Source organism: Pinus tabuliformis, chromosome 7 (genome assembly GCF_031772625.1).
Source record: "Pinus tabuliformis cultivar Carrire ecotype Pingquan chromosome 7, CPIR1, whole genome shotgun sequence".
Classification (NCBI taxonomy): Eukaryota; Viridiplantae; Streptophyta; class Pinopsida; order Pinales; family Pinaceae; genus Pinus; species Pinus tabuliformis.
In genome coordinates this window covers 55,717,951-55,738,515 of record NC_142293.1, presented here as the reverse complement: position 1 = coordinate 55,738,515, position 20,565 = coordinate 55,717,951, and positions in this window count along the sequence as shown.

The window sequence follows — 20,565 nt, the reverse complement described above, 5'->3', positions numbered from 1 at the left end:
CCATTTATGAGGATTGAGAAGAAGGTTGAAGAAATTAAGCTCTGAATCCAGCGAACCCACATTGGAGAAAAACCAAAGGCATTTAACATTTTTTGAATATAAGTCTAGCTTAACTTGTCAAAAGCTTTGGAGAGGTCGATCTTGAGAATCATACCTGCCTGTTTGGTGTTCTTGAGGGAGTGTATGATCTCATGAGTGAGGATAATGCCGTCCAAGATCTGTCGTCCTTCAACGTAGCCGGATTGTTCAGGCGATATGAGCAGGGGCAGAAGCGGCTTCAGTCTATTGGCAATGACTTTAGATATAACCTTGTATATGACACTGCAAAGAGAAATTGGGCAAAATTTGTCTGGTGTGATGGTGCTCTCTTCTTTGGGGATGAGGGCGATAAAAGTTGAATTGAGAGAGGGCAACATCTAATGAAGAGTGCGTGATTCCTCCACCACTTGCCGCACTTCCCCCTTTATAAGATCCTAGAAGGAGTGGAAGAAAATAGTGGTGAAGCCGCCAGGACCAGGGGCTTTGCCCTCCTTAAGCTGGTTCATAGTACAGGTCGAAGAAGGAGATGGTTGCGTTCTTCTGTAATAAATTTAGGCACATTTTGAGTGATCTTTTCAATAGCCGGTCGTCTATCAATTTGGGGTTCCTGCAGGACCTCCTGGAAGTGACTGATGAATTCTTATTCGATCTCTGCATGGTTTTCCACTTTTTCCCCTCCTTGCTTTTGTATGAAAGAGATGGTATTGTGCATTCTTCTTTGAATTGTAGTTCTGTGGAAGAATTTAGTGTTCCTTTCACCTTCTTTCAGCAATCTAATCCTCGATTTCTGCTTCCAAAGAATTTCTTCCTGCTTTCTCCTCTCCTCCAATTGATTGTGAAGGTGCCTTTCCAGTTCCAAGGTGCCATCCTTGTGTCCCTCCATGATTATCTATTGCTGGAGATCTCTCATTTCTTTGTGTAGATCTTGTTGAGCCTTAAAGATGTTGTTGAAAGTCTCTTGATTCCAGCGTTTGATTTGGGCTTTCAAGAATTTGAGTTTTTGTTGAAACTGGGATATTTTTTATCCTTCAGGCACTGGGAAGTTGTTCAAGGAGATTCTGATGAGATCATTGAAGGTGGGATGGGAGAGCCAAAATGCCTCGAATCAGAATGGACGTCTGGTTGAGTTGCCTGGCCTTTGCCATTGGAGGGAGATTGGCCAGTGGTCAGAGCCCGAATATGGAAGAATAGATGCAGAGAGGTCACCGCCGAGATGCACTGCATTGTCAGTGATGAGGAATATATCGAGTTTTGAAGCAATTTGTTGCTGCCCAGCCCTGCGATTGCTCCAAGTGTGGATTCCATTGGACGATTTCATATCTATTAGCAAATTGTTTTGGATAAATTCTTTGAAGTGGTCATTTTCCTATTCCAGCTTGGCTCGACCTCCCTTCTTTTCCTCTAATTTGGTAATCATATTGAAGTCTCCTCCAATGATCCATAGAGGATGGACTCTATTGAAGTTAAGTGCTTCTATTGTGTCTAGAAGAGCGATTTTGTTGGTTGCTTCCTGTGGAAAGTAAACATTAGTGAGATGCCCATGAATGTTGGTGCCGACTATATGAAACGTGGCCTGTATAATGTGATGGGAGGCATGGAAGTCTGAAAGCGTTATAGGTTGCGTGTTCTAGGCAATTGCCAGACCTTCAGAAGCACCCGAAGCATCCACTGCAACCAATTGACAACCTAGCCATGCTTTTGAGAGGATGTTTCCCAAAGTGTTACTGTTACATTTTGTTTCCTGTAGAAAGAAAATCTAAGGTTGCTCTTGCTTTATCATATTTTTTTATCATTTTGAGTTTCCCGGGGCTACTAATCCCTCTTAGATCCCATGAAGTGAGCTTCATGATTCACTATTAGTAGTGGACTTGTAATACTTTGTCAATTTAGCATACCTGCCTGAGTCAACCAGGATTTTCCCTATGGCAATAGTTCTCTGGAGATCTGTCTTTCTTCCGCGTTTTTTGGAATCTTTAGGAAGGAAGCTACCGTCCCATTGACTGCCCCGTTGTATTCCAAGTTGTTGCTGCAGATAGGCCCTTGATATGATAACTTCTAAGGTACTGAGCTGATGCACTTGAATCTTATCATATTCCTTTTTTCTGCATACTTGTTCCGGCTCAAAAATGTCTAATCCACCCAGATCTATGCTTTTCAGCTCTACATCCATGAGTTGCATTTGGCTGCTTTCCGCTGATGTGAGAGCTAAGTGCAAAGATTGGCTGGGGAGAGCACCAACTTCCATTTCTTTGGATTTCCCATCACGGTTCTTTTGAGAAACCTTAGGAGTCCCAATGAGGAATTTTGGAGGAAGGGGAGAGGGAGAGGAGGCAGAAAGAGGGGGCGGAGTGGTGGGGATGATCAACTGAGGGGTTGGCGAGGATTCCTAGGGTGGGTCTTCCAAAGCTTTGGCAAGAACCTCAAAGTTGTTGGTCGTGGAGGGGGTGGGAGCAGCGTCCTGCTGGGTTTTCTTTCAAGAGGTGGATTTTTTATATGGTCTTTTACGGCTTGCAACCTCAGTGAAGCCTTCATGGTTCACCTTGCCTGAGGGTTCAGAGGCTTGAGGTTTGGCATTTAGAGGGAAATCTCTGAACAGATGCCCAAGGGCATGGTACTTACGACAGCGAAAGGGAACATGTTCAAAATCTAAGGGTTGAATCCATTCATAGTCATCATGGAAGAGACTTACCGAATCTGGAAGGGCTTTGTCCAGGCGCATGAAGACACAAATGCGGGCGTAGGAGGTGTATCTACGCAACTTCGTTTCTTCAGCAATTTTGATGAACTCTCCCAACCCCTGCCCAATGTCTCTGAGTGATTCTTCATCCCAGTATTCCGATGGGAGCGAGTACATTTTGATCCATACTAGTGCCCAACTGAGATCCTCCTAGTCAGGGTTGAATCTCTCCCTCCATGCCCTTAAATATAGACCAGCAGAGTTAAAGAAGTAGGGACCTTCATCCATGACCCTGTTCCGATCTTTGATGCAAATAAAAATCGCCGTGAAAAACCCTTTTGGTCCTAGCTGCAGGGTTACATGTCCCTTGGGTTTCCATTTGGCAGAGATCCATCCTTGCAGAGCTTTTTCCGTTGGCCAGAATCCAATAAATTTTCCAATAAGCGCATGGTCCTTCATGTATTGGATTTGACCATTGATTCTGTGGCTGGGAAGTTCTATTTTTGGCCTTTCAGTTGCTATGGGTCTACATGTCGCTGAAGTAACCTTTGGCGATTCCTGTTGCTTGGACTTTCCCTCTTGTTCTTCATTACTTCTGTCAGACTGCTTAGTGGATTCTTTTGTCGTTTCCTGCACCATGGGGTCCCATTTGACCGTGTCGTCCTGTTCTGATCCCACAGGCCTGGTCGTATTCACCGTCTGAGGATCGCTTTCTGATAAGGGGGAAGGCATTGAAGTCCCCACTTGGGGGAGAGTCATTGCAGATCAGAGTATAACAGTTGTTTGTTGTCACTGGGAGGAAGGCGATTATTACAAGGAGCCAGAGATAAAGTCGAGTGCGCCGTTGCAGAGGTGAGCCCAAACCCTAGCACTGCAGAGCGTCCAACCTAGTTCAGGCTTTGTTATATTCGATACCATTTTATAACGATTTACATTACATTAAAATAAAATTAAAAAATATTATAGTATAGTATTAAAATATGCATTATATTAAAAAATATAATCATATTACATTATTTTAATTTAATTCTTTCTTTAAAATGAAGTGCATTTATAAATTTATTTTTTATTTTTAATATAATGGTTTATTGGTTCCCAACCACTTCTGCCACATATGTATCAAATTGTAAAACAACTCACATCCTTAATATAATAAAATATTTCCATATATTATCGTTTCATTTTTTAACTTATGAACGAAAACCACACCATTACATAAATCCATAAAAATACTCCATCATAGTTGACAGTATCACGACATAATTAAATTAATATTATATCCTAGTTTCTAAAATGTAATTTTTATAAATTTTACTACCACTTTCAAAGCTCTCCAAACTTACCATTAGCATGAACATCGTTATCCTAGATTGTAACTTTCATCCATGTCACTTCTATAATATTTAATTTTTATAAAGTTACAGTCAGGACAAAAGTGCACAGCTTCCATTGGCAGGTGCTTTGTCAATGATCCAACTTCCATAACATTTATGAATACAGATCTCCAAGTAATCCACCCTACAAACCAATTATGAATGCACGCCGATTTATAGATAATGGGGATGATTTTGACGTGAGCGGCAGCGTAAGTGATTATGAATACAAATCTGCAAGTAATCCACGATACAAACCAATTATGAATGCACGCCGATTTATAGATAATGGAGATGACTTTGACGTGAGCGGCAGCGTAAGTGAAGGTGAGCTATAAATATTTATAACCAGCCAGGCCCTACTACAATGAAATTTGAATATGGAAACCACACTTTCACACGGTCTATTGACACGTTTGTTCGGTCAGAAGTCACTCTCGTTGAGCCGCTCTTTCTTCTTTTCTTTGAACGTTAGAATTTTCTTTTCCAATGAGTGTCATCTTCAATTAAATCGAAGTTGCGATGATTGAGTTGTCACCATCGCGATTTTCATTACCCGGCAAAAGCCATGGCGACTGCTAAAAATGAAAAACAATTACTAAAGCAAAACATGGACGGACCGTTTTAAATGCAAAGTTTGGTTCATTTGAATTTACTCAAATTAACGAAAGAGCAGGAATCCAAAGTCTAGAAACACAACATTTACAAGAATCTAATTTTATATGCAACGTTTTCCATGGATGGATGTTGATGGATTCCTAAGCGAGTCAAATAAACCAGGCTCAATATTTTGACGCACATAAGCAACTACGGTGCATACAATGCATTATAAATTCTGGAGACGTAATTATAATGCAAATATGATGCGACTTTGATGTAAGGAAAAATAAAAACAATGAACAGAAAAACAATAATATTTTTTTAGTCTTGATTTATATAACAAGGGCATGTAGCGTAGCGATCCAATTATATATATATATATATATCTATATATATATATATATATATATATATTACTTGATTATTAGTTTATGATTTTAAAAGAATTTAGTTCAATTTTATGTATATATTTATATGAATTGAATTTTTATTACTTTATTTTGATGATTTTGTATAATTGATTTATAAAGAATTAGATGAACTTGAACCATGAATGATATAGGAAGTGCTCATCAGTGTTGAGATTTTCTGTTAGGAAAAATCTCAGCTGATGACAACAATAGAATTCAGGTCCTAGATTAACTCCAGTTTGTTGGGAGGGAGTTAATGCCTCCTATATTTGATGTGAGGGAGTTAATGAGGCTGTTAGATTCTCTATGCTATATAACAGACAACCATTCGGATGGTTTGCTGAGAGGGTGAGAGTTTTATGAAGTTTTCCATTATGTAATCTCCAATTTGATTAATAAATTCCTGATGCCTATGTTTGGTGGACGTAGCCCAGATTGGTTGGGTGAACCACGTTAAAAACTGTCTCTTATGTGCTTGATATTCTGCTGTGTGTTTATTTATTTTGTTTGCTGTGCCTCTGAATTCCAACAATTGGTATCAGAGCAAGTTGGAGGCAAGATTGGACTTGCATATTGGAGGTGCGAACTGGAGCGTTGTGCACACCAGATCAGCGTGGACCTGCGTGGAGCGCTGGAGCAGAAACATATTACCTGATTGCTGGAGCCGTCCATTGCCCTGTGCGCCGGTAAAACACTTTTTTGCTGTGAGTTTACAGCATGGGTATGTTTTTAAAACAACGTTGATATATATTTGAATGCGTGGTTATATATATAGTTTAAAACGGCGTGAAATTGTTATCAAACGGTGCGGATTCACATTAAGAAAACCTGCATTAATATATATTTCCAACAGCGTATATATATATTGGAACCAGCGTGAATTATGTGGATTTGATGTGTTTTAAACCAGCGTATATATATATTGGCAAACGGCATGGATATATATGTTATAAACAGCGTGGAAATATCTATTTGAAACAACGTGGAAACGGTAATTAAAACTGCGTGGATAGACTATTTCAAAACGGTGAACAGCGTGGTTTTTTGTTTTTCATTGCTGCGTGGGTGTATATCACTGCTGTGTGTGTGCTGGAGGCGCATCTGACTGAATGTGCTGGGTGTATATTGTGCAGTGGATGCCTGTATATCACTGCTGCGTTTGGAATATATTTTTTTGTTTTTTGTTGTTGCCACCGTTTAATATAACACAGCGTGGGTATATTTTTTCAAACAGCGTGAATAGCAGAATATGAACACTGTCTTCTATCGTTGAAAGTAACGAATGCATTTGGTGTTGAGATTTTCTACGAAACTATTTGTGGCAAAACCGTAAATAAAACATTGGTTTATTGGTGTAATTCATTGGTGGATGCTCAGTACCGAAAGCGCTTCTGTAATTTTCAGAGTAATTGCGCAGTGGATGCTCAGTTTTTTATACTGCAATTTTTTTTTTTTTAATAATTCAGAGGGCATGGATTTCAGAGGATAAACTGTAATTTTGCACAGAAATAAGTCAGTTTTTGTTGTGTAAAAACAAAGGCATAGGTAGTCTGTTTTATTTTGCTAGTATTTAAAGTATTAGTTTTGGAGATTACTGTGTTTTTTTTGCTGATACAAAATGGCGAAAACTCAAAGTGCCCGTTTTGAGATTGAGAAGTTTAATGGCAAGAATAATTTCGAGATCTGGAAGGTAAAGATGCACGATCTGCTGGTTCAACAAGGTGTGGCGAAAGCACTGTTGGGGAAAAACAAAAGGCCTCCTTCCATGACGGAGGATGAATGGGATGAGATGGATGATAGAGCTCTGAGCGCAATTCGGTTATGTCTGGCGGACGATGTTCTGTTCAACATTGTGTCAGAGAAAACCGCCGCAGGCTTGTGGTCGAAGCTTGAGAAACTCTATATGACGAAATCTTTGACAAATCGGATTCTCCTGAAATGGCAACTTTATGGTTTGCGGATGAAAGAAGGTACCTCAATTGCTGATCACCTGAATGTTTTTAATACCTTAATGGTGCAATTAGACAGTCTAGATGCGAAATTTGATTCAGAGTATAAGGCAATAACTCTATTATGTTCATTGCCTGAATCCTGGGATCACTTTGTTACTTCCATAAGCTTTAGTACATCAGACATCCTTGAGTTTGACGATGTTGTTGGAGCCTTGTTGGCTGAGGAGACGAGGAAGAGGTCGAATGCAGACACCTCTACATCAGAGGTAATGATGGCCAGAGGTCGCTCACGAGAGAGACACTTCGGGGGAAAGCATAGCGACTCTTGTTCAAAATCCAAAGGAAAGAAGCCAAAGGTGAAGTGCTGGCATTGTGGCAAGGCTGGACATCTGAAAAAGGATTGCTAGAAGCGAAAGCAGGCTTCTAAAGAAGGCTCTTCGACAGAAAAGAAGGAAGCCAACACCACAGATACAGGTTCAATATCAGGTTCAGGTATGAGTGATGAGGTATTGTCAGTTAATATTTCAAAACATGATCAACATTGGTTGTTAGATTCCGGGGCATCTAACCACATGTGTATTCATAAAGATTGGTTTAAAACATATAAATCAATTGATGATGGTGTTGTGTACATGCGTAATGATGTAACATGTAATATTGTGGGAATTGGGAGCATACAACTGCAAATGTTTGATGGGACAACAAAAATATTAACTGATGTGAGGCATGTACCAGATTTAAGGAAAAATTTGATTTCATTAGGAGCACTTGATTCAAATGGATATAAAACTGTAATTCAAGGTGGAGTTATGAAAATTTATAAAGGTATCTTACTAGTGATGAAAGCTAAGAATGTAGGAAATATTTTTCAATTAGAAGGTAGAACTGGGTCAGATCATGTGTCTGTGTCTGAACATGACAGTAGTTCCATTCACTTATGGCATCAAAGATTGGGGCATATGAGTGAAAGAGAATTGAAAATTTTGGCTGACCGAAAGTTACTTCCTAATCTAAGATCTGGAAAATTGGATTTCTGTAAACATTGTCTGTTTGGTAAACAAAGTAAACAAAAGTTTAAAACAGGCAAACATACTAGTAAAGGCATACTTGATTATATCCATTCAGATGTGTGGGGTCCAGCTCCTACAGCTTCATATGGTGGTTCATCTTATTTTGTATCATTCATTGATGACTTTTCTAGGAAGGTCTGGGTCTACATGTTGAAGAGAAAGTCTGATGTTTTTTCAGTTTTCAAGCAGTTTAGAGCATTGGTAGAAAACAACACTGGTAGAACTATAAAATGTTTAAGAACTGACAATGGTGGTGAGTTTTCCTCCAAGGAGTTTGACAGCTATTGCAAGGATGCAGGGATCGAGAGACATAAGACCACGGTTTATACTCCTCAGCAGAATGGAGTTGTTGAACGCATGAACAGGACTCTTCTAGAGAGAGCAAGGTGTATGCTGAGTAACGCCGCGTTGCAAAAGGAGTTGTGGACGGAAGCGGTGGCAACAGCTTGTTATGTGATAAACCGATCTCCATCAATGATGATAGGCTGCAAGGTTCCGCAAGAGGTATGGAAAGGACACCCTTGTGACTATTCTAAACTCAGAGTGTTTGGTTGTGATGCATATGCTCTAGTGCTTAAACATCAGCGAACTAAATTAGATCCGAAATCGAAAAGGTATGTCTTTGTTGGGTATGGTGATGGAACAAAGGGTTATAGATTGTGGGATCCTACTACCCGCAAAATCATCATCAACAGAGATGTAAAGTTTAATGAATCCTCTCTTGTACAGTTAGATTTAGATAGAAGATTGAAACAGGATGATGTATCTGATTTCCAGCATATTCAGTTTGACAGCATTTCTAATGATAGTCATAACGACCATAGTTCAGATTCTAGTCATGAACAGGTTTCAGAATCAGATTATGAACAGGGTTCAGATGGAGGACATGAACAGGTCTCAGATGGCGATCATGAAGAAATTCCTACAGTTGATAGACAGCCAATTGTGGAAGCACCAGAAACATTCTTAAGGAGGTCTACAAGGATCAAACGCCCTCCGAGAAGGTATGATGATCATGTTACTTCAGTTGCTTTGATTGCTAATGATGATGAACCTTTGTGTTATCAGGAAGCTGTAGAAGGTTCAAATAGTGACAAATGGAAAGCAGCCATGAAGGAAGAAATGATGGCCTTAGGTAAGAATGGCACGTGGGATCTGGTTGAACTTCCCAAAGGCAGGAAAACTGTGGGATGCAAGTGGGTGTTCAAGGTGAAACAGGGTGTGAATGATACGGAAGACAGGTACAAAGCGAGGCTGGTTGCAAAAGGGTTTTCTCAGAAAGCTGGCATAGATTTTCATGAGATATTTTCACCAGTGGTTAAAATTGTTTCAAATAGAATTGTGTTAGCATTAGTGGCTTTGTTTGATTTAGAGTTGCAGCAGTTAGATGTTAAGACTACATTTCTACATGGTGACTTAGATGAGGAAATATATATGGAACAATCGGAAGGGTTTGTTCAGCATCGCAATGAGAAATTTGTCTGCAGGCTCAAGAAGTCATTATATGGCCTGAAGCAGTCGCCTCGGCAATGGTATAAGAAGTTTGATTCTTTCATGTTGAGTCAGAAATACATAAGAAGTGAATATGATCATTGTGTTTACTTTAAGCAGTTAAATACTGGCATGTTCATTATCTTAGTGTTGTATGTTGATGATATGCTTTTAGCAAGCAAAAACATTGAAGAAATCAACAGGTTGAAGACTCAGATGGCAAGGACGTTTGATAAGAAAGATCTAGGAGCAGCAAGACAGATTTTGGGCATGGAGATTTTCAGAGACAGGAGCAATGGTAAGCTGTGGCTATCACAACAAAAGTATGTTGAGAAAATACTTTTGAAGTTTGGTATGAATAATGTGAAGCCTGTTTCAGTCCCTTTAGCTTCCCATTTTAAGCTTTCTTCGAGTTTATGTCCTAATACAGATGAAGAAAAGGATTATATGTCTCGAATTCCATATGCCAATGTAGTAGGGTGTTTAATGTATGCGATGGTGTGTACTCGACCAGATATTTCACATGCAGTTGGGGTTGTCAGCAGGTACATGGCAAATCCGGGTAAAGAAAACTGGTCAGCAGTGAAATGGATGCTTCGGTATTTGAGAGGCACAAGTAGTTATTGTATTTCTTACAATAAGAGTAGTGAATTTGTTTGTGGATATGTTGATTCCGATTTTGCAGGTGATTTGGATAAGAGAAGGTCAACTTCAGGGTACGTCTTTACTCTTGCAGGTGGAGCTATCAGCTGGATGTCAAAGCTACAGAACATTGTTGCTTTGTCCACTACTGAAGCAGAATACATTGCTGCTTCTCATGCTTGCAAAGAGGCGGTTTGGTTGAAAGGTTTGCTTGGTGAGTTTGGTAGGTTACAGGATAACATCACGTTACTTTGTGATAGTCAAAGTGCAATACATTTGGCTAAAAATCCGTCCTATCATAGTAAATCAAAGCATATTCCAATTAAGTACCATTTTGTAAGACAGGTTATCACTGAAAGGGGAGTCTCTCTTGAAAAAGTGCATACAAAGGAGAACTGTGCAGACATGTTCACGAAACCAGTTTTGTTGGAGAAGCTACGCTGGTGTTTGGCTTCTCTTCGCTTGCGGAAAAGATAAAATAATAATAACAGGGCATCAGGCGAATTGTTGTCAAGGTGGAGATTGTTGAGATTTTCTGTTTGGAGCAAAATAGGAAAAATCTCAGCTGATGACAACAATAGAATTCAGGTCCTAGATTAACTCCAGTTTGTTGGGAGGGAGTTAATGCCTCCTATATTTGATGTGAGGGAGTTAATGAGGCTGTTAGATTCTCTATGCTATATAACAGGCAACCATTCGGATGGTTTGCTGAGAGGGTGAGAGTTTTATGAAGTTTTTCATTATGTAATCTCCAATTTGATTAATAAATTCCTGATGCCTATGTTTGGTGGACGTAGCCCAGATTGGTTGGGTGAACCACGTTAAAAACTGTCTCTTATGTGCTTGATATTCTGCTGTGTGTTTATTTATTTTGTTTGTTGTGCCTCTGAATTCCAACAATCAGATTATTATGATAGTCTAGTGAAACATGCAATCAAAACCTTTGCACCTAGATCTATGTATGAAGACTATTATGCAAAAATGATTATTGTGTTATGTCATTCAATGGTTTAGTTGCTGCAAACAGCTATTTTGGTGATGATAGAGGGTACCAAATCAAATGTTATGGTAATATTCCTGTTGTATGGAAATATTAGACATATCCATAATGTTATGTATGTACCTAGGATAAAAAAGAATATGATCTCTATTTCTACTATGACTCATTAGAATCTCAACGTAGAGTTTTATAAATCATATTGTGTCATTAAGGACCTGTTGGATTCTATGAAGCCTATTGCATCAGGGATTCATGTGGGAGGATTGTACAAATTACATATTAAAAGCACACCACATCACGCATTGGCATCATCTGCCATGACTACAGTGGATCTATGGCACTGAGGTTCGGCCATATTAACTTCAATGATTTGCTTCTTTTACAGAAAAGAGGTATGGTCGAAGGTCTTCCTGTTTTAAAATCTGCTCATATTGATTGTGATGCATGTGCACTAGGAAAGTTGCACAAAGATGAATTTCCTATGAATCCTGATAGAAAGAAGAGAGATATACTCGAGCTGGTACACACAGATCTATGCGGGCCTATGCAGACAAGATTGTTAGGTGGTGCATACTATTTTTTATTGTTTATTGATGACTATACTAGATTTACTTGGGTGTATTTCCTCAGGAAGAAGAGCAACACTTTTGAATACTTCAAAGAGTTCAGAAGTATGGTTAAAAAACAGACAGGTAAATGTATCAGGATTTTCTACTCGGATAAGGGGGAGAGGACAAGAAAGCTTTTGTGCTAAAATACTACAAAGATAATGGGATACAACAGCAATTTACAATATGCCACACTCCTCAACAAAACGAGGTTGCAGAGAGGAAGAATAGAACCCTTGTGGAGTGTGCTCGCAGTGTGTTGAAAGGTAAGAATCCTTCTAACAGCTTTTGGGATAATATGATTAACACTGCAATATATCTAAAGAATAGGATTCCAACAAGAAGTTTAGATTTCAAAACTCCTTTCAAAGCTTTATTTGGTTTTAAGCCTGCAGTTAAGCATTTGAGAGTTTTTGGCACTAAAACCTTTGCTCATATCCCAAAGGAAGATAGAAAGAAACATGACTCAAAGGCCATCAAATGTATTTTTGTTGGCTATTGTACAAAATTTAAGGCTTACAAATTGTGTAATCCCTCTACTCATAAAGTGTTTTCGAGCAGAGATGTAGTGTTTAATGAGCAGGTTAATGATGGAAGCCATCAGAATGCTAAGGAAGAATGGTGCATGCCCTTGTTGGTGGAAAAAGGAAGTGATGAATCAGGTGACAACAATGAGCAGCAGGAAGGGAAAGAAGATGATGTAGTTGTCAAGCCAAGTCCAAAAAATGATGGTCAAACAAGGTTTGAAACTACCCCACCACTCAGGAGATCAGGTAGGAAAGCTCAGTTTCCAGCAAGATATAGGGAAAATTCTTTTATAACTAGTACGATGAATGTTGTTGAACCTTCTAGTTATAAGGAAGAAAATGAATGAAAATTATGATTGACGAATGATTTTAGTTATATTCTTAAGAATAATCATTCAACCCTATAAGTAATTATTTATTTTTGAATAGAAAATATTGAACTAATATGGATTATTTGACCATTAAAGGAATAATACTCTTGGACCTTATCCTTAATTTTGGCTGTTACTTAGGATAAGAAACTGTTTAGTTAGTGAGTAGTTATAGATTATTCAATAAGCATATATTATAGGTTTAATGACCATTATATTTAAATAATAAAAAACTAACCTACTAAGGGCCATTAAGAAATTATTACCAATTATCCATTATAACTAAATTATAAATAGTAGCGCATTATTACATAATAATTAGATAGCAATTGAATAATAATAAATCAATATTATATAATGACCATGTAGATAATTGAAATAATATTCAATTATATATCTTTAAATATATTATTAATAATAATTATTTAGTAATATAATAGTAATAAAGCAAATAATAATATATATAATGACCTTATAATTAAAATATTCTCTTAGTAATGTTATTAATATATCGAATTTTAAATTGATTTATTTAAATAATAATTGAATAATATTGAATATATATTATATAATGACCATTAGAATTAAAATATTAATATTATCCTTGAATTAACAAAAAAAAAAAAACTCCTTCATTTACCTATTTTAACTATTTCTTGAAATATTAATTAGTTATTTGAGTGGTTTGACCAGGTTCATTAGGTCAAACTAGCCGTTATCCTATAGCCGTTGGAGTCTCTGCACACTCTATTTAATCGAGCTAAGCCTGATTTGATCTTCATCTTGTCCTGACGATGAACCACACTGGTTGGTTCGAAACGCGTCGACAAACGATTGATTATGTGATTTTGTCGAAGATTATCTAAACAAGTTATGGATCACAGAAGTCTAAATTCCTTAAAAATGAATGTAGTGGGTGGAAAGCAGCTACGAAATGGGAATACGAATCTATAATCAGTAACAACACTTGGGAGCTGGTTGAACCTCCTAAATGGAAACAAACCATAGGTTGTAAATGGTTGTATGAACCCAAGATGAATGCATATCGAACCATAGATAAATTAAAAGCTAGATTGGTAGCAAAGGGGTATTCACAAAAAGAGGGCATTGACTATGAAGAAACCTTTGCCCCTATAGCTAAACTAAATACTATCATAATGTTGATTGCTTTAGCTACTAAGAAACATTGGATGATTCACCAACTAGATGTAAAATCTGCATTTTTAAATGGGGAATTGAAATGGGAGGTTTACCTAGAGCAACCTGAGGGGTTTGTCCAGAAAGGGAAAGAACATTTAGTCCGTATATGAAAGAAAGCTCTATATGGACTAAAACAAGCACCCAGGTCCTTGTATGAAAAGATTGATTCATTTTTTCTACAAATTGGTTACAACAGAAGTAAAAATGGCCCTAATCTGTATACCATGAAATATGAAAGGGGGTGCATAGTGTTGATTGTTTTTTATGTAGATGATTTAATTATTACAGGTGATGCTATTACTCTAATCAAAGAAATCAAGCAACAAATGTCATAGGTGTTCGAAATGAAAGACCTTGGTGAATTAAGATACTCTTTGGGTCTTGAGATCTCAAGAGATTCGGGACAAACTTTTCTGTCCCAGGGTAATTATGTCAGAGGTCTATTGGAAAGATTCAGGATGGATCAGTGTAAGGCTACAACAGTACCACTAATTAAACTTCAGAGTGAGGATGGCTCTAAAGAGGCAAATGCGACAATTTATAGACAATTGGTTGGGAGCTTAATCTACCTTACCACTACTAGACCAAATTTGGCTTATGCAGTCAGTGTTCTAAGTCGATACATGTCCAAACCACTTGAGAGTCATTAGAATGCAACAAAAGGTGTCTTAGGGTACCTATAAGGAACTATAGACTATGGTATTATTTATATTGATTCTTCTGATGTTAGATTGACAGGATTTACAGATTCTAACTGGGTTGGAAATGTAGCCGACCGTAGATCCACAACAAGCTATGCATTCAGCATTGGATCTGGGGTGATTACATGGAGCAGTAAGAAATAGAACATGGTTTCCTTGTCTTCAGCAGAAGCAGAGTACAAAGCTATGTGTGCAGCAACATGTGAGGCAATTTGGTTGTGGAGACTTCTGGAGGATGTCAGGGAGGAACAGAAAAATGCAACAACAATCATATGCGACAACCCGAGTTTAATCAAACTTGCTAATAACCTAGTGTTTCACAAGAACACTAAACACATTGATACATAACTCCACTTTCTCAGGGATAAAGTTCAATGAAAGGAAATACATCTTATATATTGTAAAATGTGTGATAATGTTGCAGAAATGTTCACTAAGCCTCTTAGAAAAATTAAGTTTGAAATGTTCAAGGAGATGTTAGGCATTTTTGTGAACCTCTTCTCCATTAAGGGGGAGTGTTGAAGATAATGAAGAATCCTATAATAGTGTGAGTTGGTTCACGGGACCTTAGGATAGGAATTAGTATCTATTTCTTAGGGTATGGTTCTAACTTCCTTATATCTATATGTGCTATATAATGTTTGATGTTTATTGAGAATGTAGAGCATTCTACAGAGCCAAACTCTCCTTCGTAGAACTGACCAATGAGTTTTTTATTTTATCAATTCAAGCATCTCATTTTGACAGTAAATGTGGCTAGATTCAAATACCACACGAGTTATTTTTTCTAATAGGATAGAGGCATCCATGGGTTTCAACCATGGGGATCTGTATTTTCTCGAGGATCCTTAGATCATTTCGAAATTACTACTCATTTTCAATGACTTTCTCAAATTCTACAAATACCTGCAAAGTAGTTAATAACAACCAAAATCAATCGGTTTTCTTTATCAGATTATTAATTTAATTTATAGACTCCCCATAGTTAATTTACTACCTGATACTTCCCACATAGTTGTAATCCATTATTTTCTTACATACACAAAAAATAATTAATAGGTTCTGTATAAAGCAATGAATCAGTTTATTTAACCTCATCTTCAAGTTTTTTCTTATGGTTGTACAATTTTGTTAATTCATTACCTTCTACAGTTGGTTGATGGTTCAACAAAAATGGGCCGAAAGAATTATTAGAGTAATTATAGTGTTGGAAGTCGCACAAATGCTTTTTAATTAAGATATTTTCTTTATTTGATTCTTTAACATGTAGATTTCTAAATAATAAAGATATGCTAACTCAACACAACCATAGTAACTTTATGTTATGTTCATTTTTACAAGTCGTCAATACAAAGAATTAAAGAGTTAACTTCATGTATTTATTTACTTTAAATATGTATCATAATTTGAGATTATATAATGAATATGTTATTATTTATCTATTAATTTTTAGAATCTTGTGAGCATTTATTTCCTAATTTTGTTAAAATTGTTTTATTTGTATATAGTTACTAATTTTTAAGATCTTATATGTTTCTTTTCCCTAACTTTGTTAACTTTTTTTATTTACATATAGTTTTTATAATTTATAACTATTATGATAATTGATTATTAGTTTTTAGAATCTTGCGAGTGCTTTTTTCCTAATTTTATTAACAATGTTTTATTTATATAGAGTTGTTAATTTTTAGAATCTACTAAAGGTATGTTACATCAATACAATTGTATTAATGTTATGTTGTATTTGTATTTACATTTGGTCAATACAAAGAGTTAATTGATAACATTTACTTTGAATTATTGATTTGTTTTGTTTTGATTACAAAATGCAAATTTATAATCACTTTTTTTTCCAGTATATCTTTCTCTAATTTAATTTTAATCAAAAGTAATATCAACTAATTTGATTTAAATAAATAATACAACTCCACAAGTTTTTGTAGTAAGATTCCATCATTTACATACTCAAAGCGTACAATAATGAAAACAATCACATTATATTTTCCATGAAAAATAACATACCAATGTTAAAAAACTAGAAATTCTGGTAGTTGGACACAATTCTATAAATATTTTTTTTTTTTATTCCAAAATCCAACTCATTTTCCTATATTTCATCTTTTTGCACAATCTTCAAATTCATTGTGTAAGTAACTTTAATTATCGCCCCAAGTTAACATATTATTATTTTTGTATGTTTGAATTGTCACTAATATGTCATGATAGACCATCGTTAGGTTACACCCGCCCAACAATTGTTCTTGATTTCTATTTATATAGCACATTATCTTTATTTTAATAAGATTTGCATACATATTTATCTTATCAAGCCTTAAAAATTCATTAGGGGTGTTCCTATTTTTTTCCTAACATTTGTACAATAATTATCATACCAAGGGTTGGTAGTTCTATAATTCTTTTTATATGACATCTTGATAGAAAAATGTTCATAGAGGCAGGGAGATGGTTGTATAAAATTACGATAGAGTTTTTCAATGTTATCGTTATAAGGTAATAGGTGTAAATCCATATTTTAATCCTTTAGGAAGAAACCAATTATGCTTTTGCAAAAATGCAGGTGTATTTGATTCCCACAATTTTGTTGCATGACGCTTTTGTTCATGGCAATGTTTAGGGGTAAGTTTAAAGGTATATGATCCAAGTCAAACTCATGGTTGTTTGAGGGGTTCGCTTATAATTAGAGTCAATTATTAGGTTTTGAGAATTACAAAGGTTGACTAACTCCCTAGCAAGTAAATTCTAGCTGAGGCACTAAGAGTTTCTTTTGTATCTACTACTTAAAACAAAGTCCTCATATAATAATAGAAGATTAGAGTTGGAATTATTGAATAAAAGAATAGCTTAATTAGGTCTAGTTCTAACATTAAAATATCTTAACAACAAAATATTATTTTTATCTATTTATAAATTTATCTAAAATACTGCACTATATGTAATATACCTTTTATTATGATTATTATATATCTTATAAATTCTTTTGATATATCCCAATTCAAGTTAGACTTAAATTAATAGTTTTTCTTATTTTTCTTTTAAATATTATTACATCCCATGCATTTATTTATTTTTGTATATATAGTTTTATAACAATTTTTTTATTTATTTTTTCTAAATAAAACTACTCTATTCAAAATAAAGGGGTAAAATTACATCTTGACCGAAGTCTAAAACAACTGCCCAGAAGGAGAGGCAGATAGAAATAGAAAAACTGCCCAAGACATAGAACTTAGACGAGACCCTTTAATCCAATACCACACAGGGGAACTAGTGATGACCTTCTTGACATTACAAAGCTTACAGAGATTCCAAAAAAAAAACTTGCATTTTGAACCATAGCTTGCAGAGAAGAACCCACTTATCAACAGTAACAAAAATTTTCGCCCTATTATGGCCTACATGATCTGAAACAAAGGTAGCAGAGAATGAGCTAAGCATCTGGAGGCTCTTGCACGATTCTACACCAGCCGAAGTTAAGCAGGTCCCGAGCACAAGCAGCTTCATTCTCAGAAGGACAAGGAGCTCCCTGCTCCATCACCACGTCAATAGCACTATACGCTGGAACCTTTAGAGCCTGCACAGAACACGAATTTGGCATAGAGACCGAACCAGGGCCCTCCTAATGAGAGCTAGACTCTCCCACCTCCTGGGTTTCCTCGTGAAAGAACACCGAAACATGATTAGTAATCCTAGGAAGATTCCAGGAGCAATTGAAGGTGAAAATCGCAGAGCTGAATGTGGGAGAGGACGTGGAGTCTGGAGGATGGGGCTTAGGGTAATGGCTGGGCAGATGAAGACGCCCTCTCCCACTACGAGTGCGAGGGTAATGGACTATTATGAAATTGCTAGAGGGGGAGGTAGAATTGGAGGCCGGGCTAGACGGCGCCCGACGAGGGGTGCCCCTATGGCATCTCATTCTATGGCAGAGATGAGGCATATCGAAAGTAGTGGCGGCACTGTGAGAACAATACCGAGCAACCACTGAAGCAAAACACGGGCAATTCAAACGATCATCCAAACGAGGGCCCGATGGCTTAGAGAGAACCCAGGGAACTGACGGAGTCAGCTCCGTAGGACTACCAAAGCAAAAACCCAGCTTAGTCGCCCCTTTCAAACTGCTAGAGCTAGCATCATATAGGCCATAACCAGGCCAAAAAAACAACAGAGGCTCCAGAGCAATCCCATGGCTGAGCCTAGATTTATCACCCTCAGTCCTACCTCGAATTGCACCTGCCATTACTATGGCATTCAAGAAAGTCGAGGTCTAGTGCAGTCCAGAGCGTGCGGAGGTGAAAAACATATCGGAGGATAGGCTGGGAGTATCAGAGTCACCTGCGGTGAAGCCATTAAACGCTGTGATACCCAAATGCCGAGGTTCATCTGTTGACTGGCTATAATCTTTGCTGTACAGGGCGGGAAGGTGGCGTCCCTTCTCGCCCCACCCCTATCCCATTGCATTAACGAACTGGCGAGACACTCGCATCCAGGGGAGCTGCATCCTTTTGGACTAGAATTTTGCATTCCTATTCTTGATCATGATTCTGAATTATGTCTAGAGCTCCAGTGAGAAGAGAATGCCCATTTTCCACTCCCAGGTTGGCCAGAAGATCAGCTACCTTGTTTCCTTCCCGCTTGACATGATTGAATATGATTGCTCGGTTGGTGCTGAGCGATTTTTCTATGGCATCCAGTCAGGCTTCAAGTCTCCAACTGTTGGCGATTTTATGCGCATGAGCTCCATTGAGCAGTTGGTTGGCCAAGTTGATAAGGATTAGGGAGTCACCTTCTATCTCCAGAGGATGGAAACCATGTTGCTGGGAAAGGAGTATTCCTTGCCAGAGACCCTCCAGCTCAGCCGAGTTATTCGTGTCCCATCCAATGGTGCCAAAGTAGATAAGGAGAGGCGAGCCCTTATGATCTCTGAAAATGCCGCCAAATCTAGCTTTGCCTATATTGCCCCTAGAAGCTCCATCAAAGTTGAGCTTGAAACTCTACCTTGGAGGGGGGAACCAAGAGTGCTTTCTGAAGTTTATGCTTTCTGGAGGTCTGCAGGTGGGCATTGCTTGAGGGAGGTGAATGTTCCAGATTTCCCAAATGGCTACCTCATTTGCCAGTGTGGGAAAGTCATCCAGAAGCCAAGACTTCAGTGCCAAGGTTTCTTTTAGATTGAGACAAAACTTGCCCCAAATGATTTCTATTGGTGTGCTTTGGTCTTTGAAAATATGCTTGTTCCTTTGTTTCCATATTTTCCATAGGAGCAAGTCGGGTATTATGCTCCATAATTGGTTGAGAATTGCACTTTTGTAAGGGCTTTGGTGCCAATGGTGTATGGAGTTGATAATATCCTCAGATACTCAGTATTTTCTTTGGCATCAGAAGCTGGTCTTCTCCCACAGTTGATTGGCCAGAGAACAGGAGTCCAGGAGATGTTGAAGCAATTCCTCCTGAGAATGAAAATTGGGACAAATGGAGGGCCCATGAATGTTTCTCTTTCTTAAATTATCCCAGGTTAGGATTTTTCGGTGCCCAGCGAGCCAGAGAAATAAGGATACTTTGGGCCAATTACCCAGAGCCCAAATTCTTCCCCAGATAGGATCCAAAGGCATTGAATCTTTGCATAAGATCTTATAAGCCTCTTTGGTAGTGAAGGAGCCTCTAGGGGTATATCCCCATCTTAGGATATCTTTTCCTTTGGAGTATCTAATTCACCGTTTTTGAAGCTCACTCTCCAAGACCTCCTTAGTTTGGTTATCAGCATTGCTGATCAGTCTGTCGATCTGCTTCCATTGTCTGTACCCTTGTTCAGTCTCTGGAATCCACTGTTGCTTAATGGATTCCTTTTGTTGTTCCTCTCATTCTTGGCTAGGCGGTGGGCTGAGGATGCCA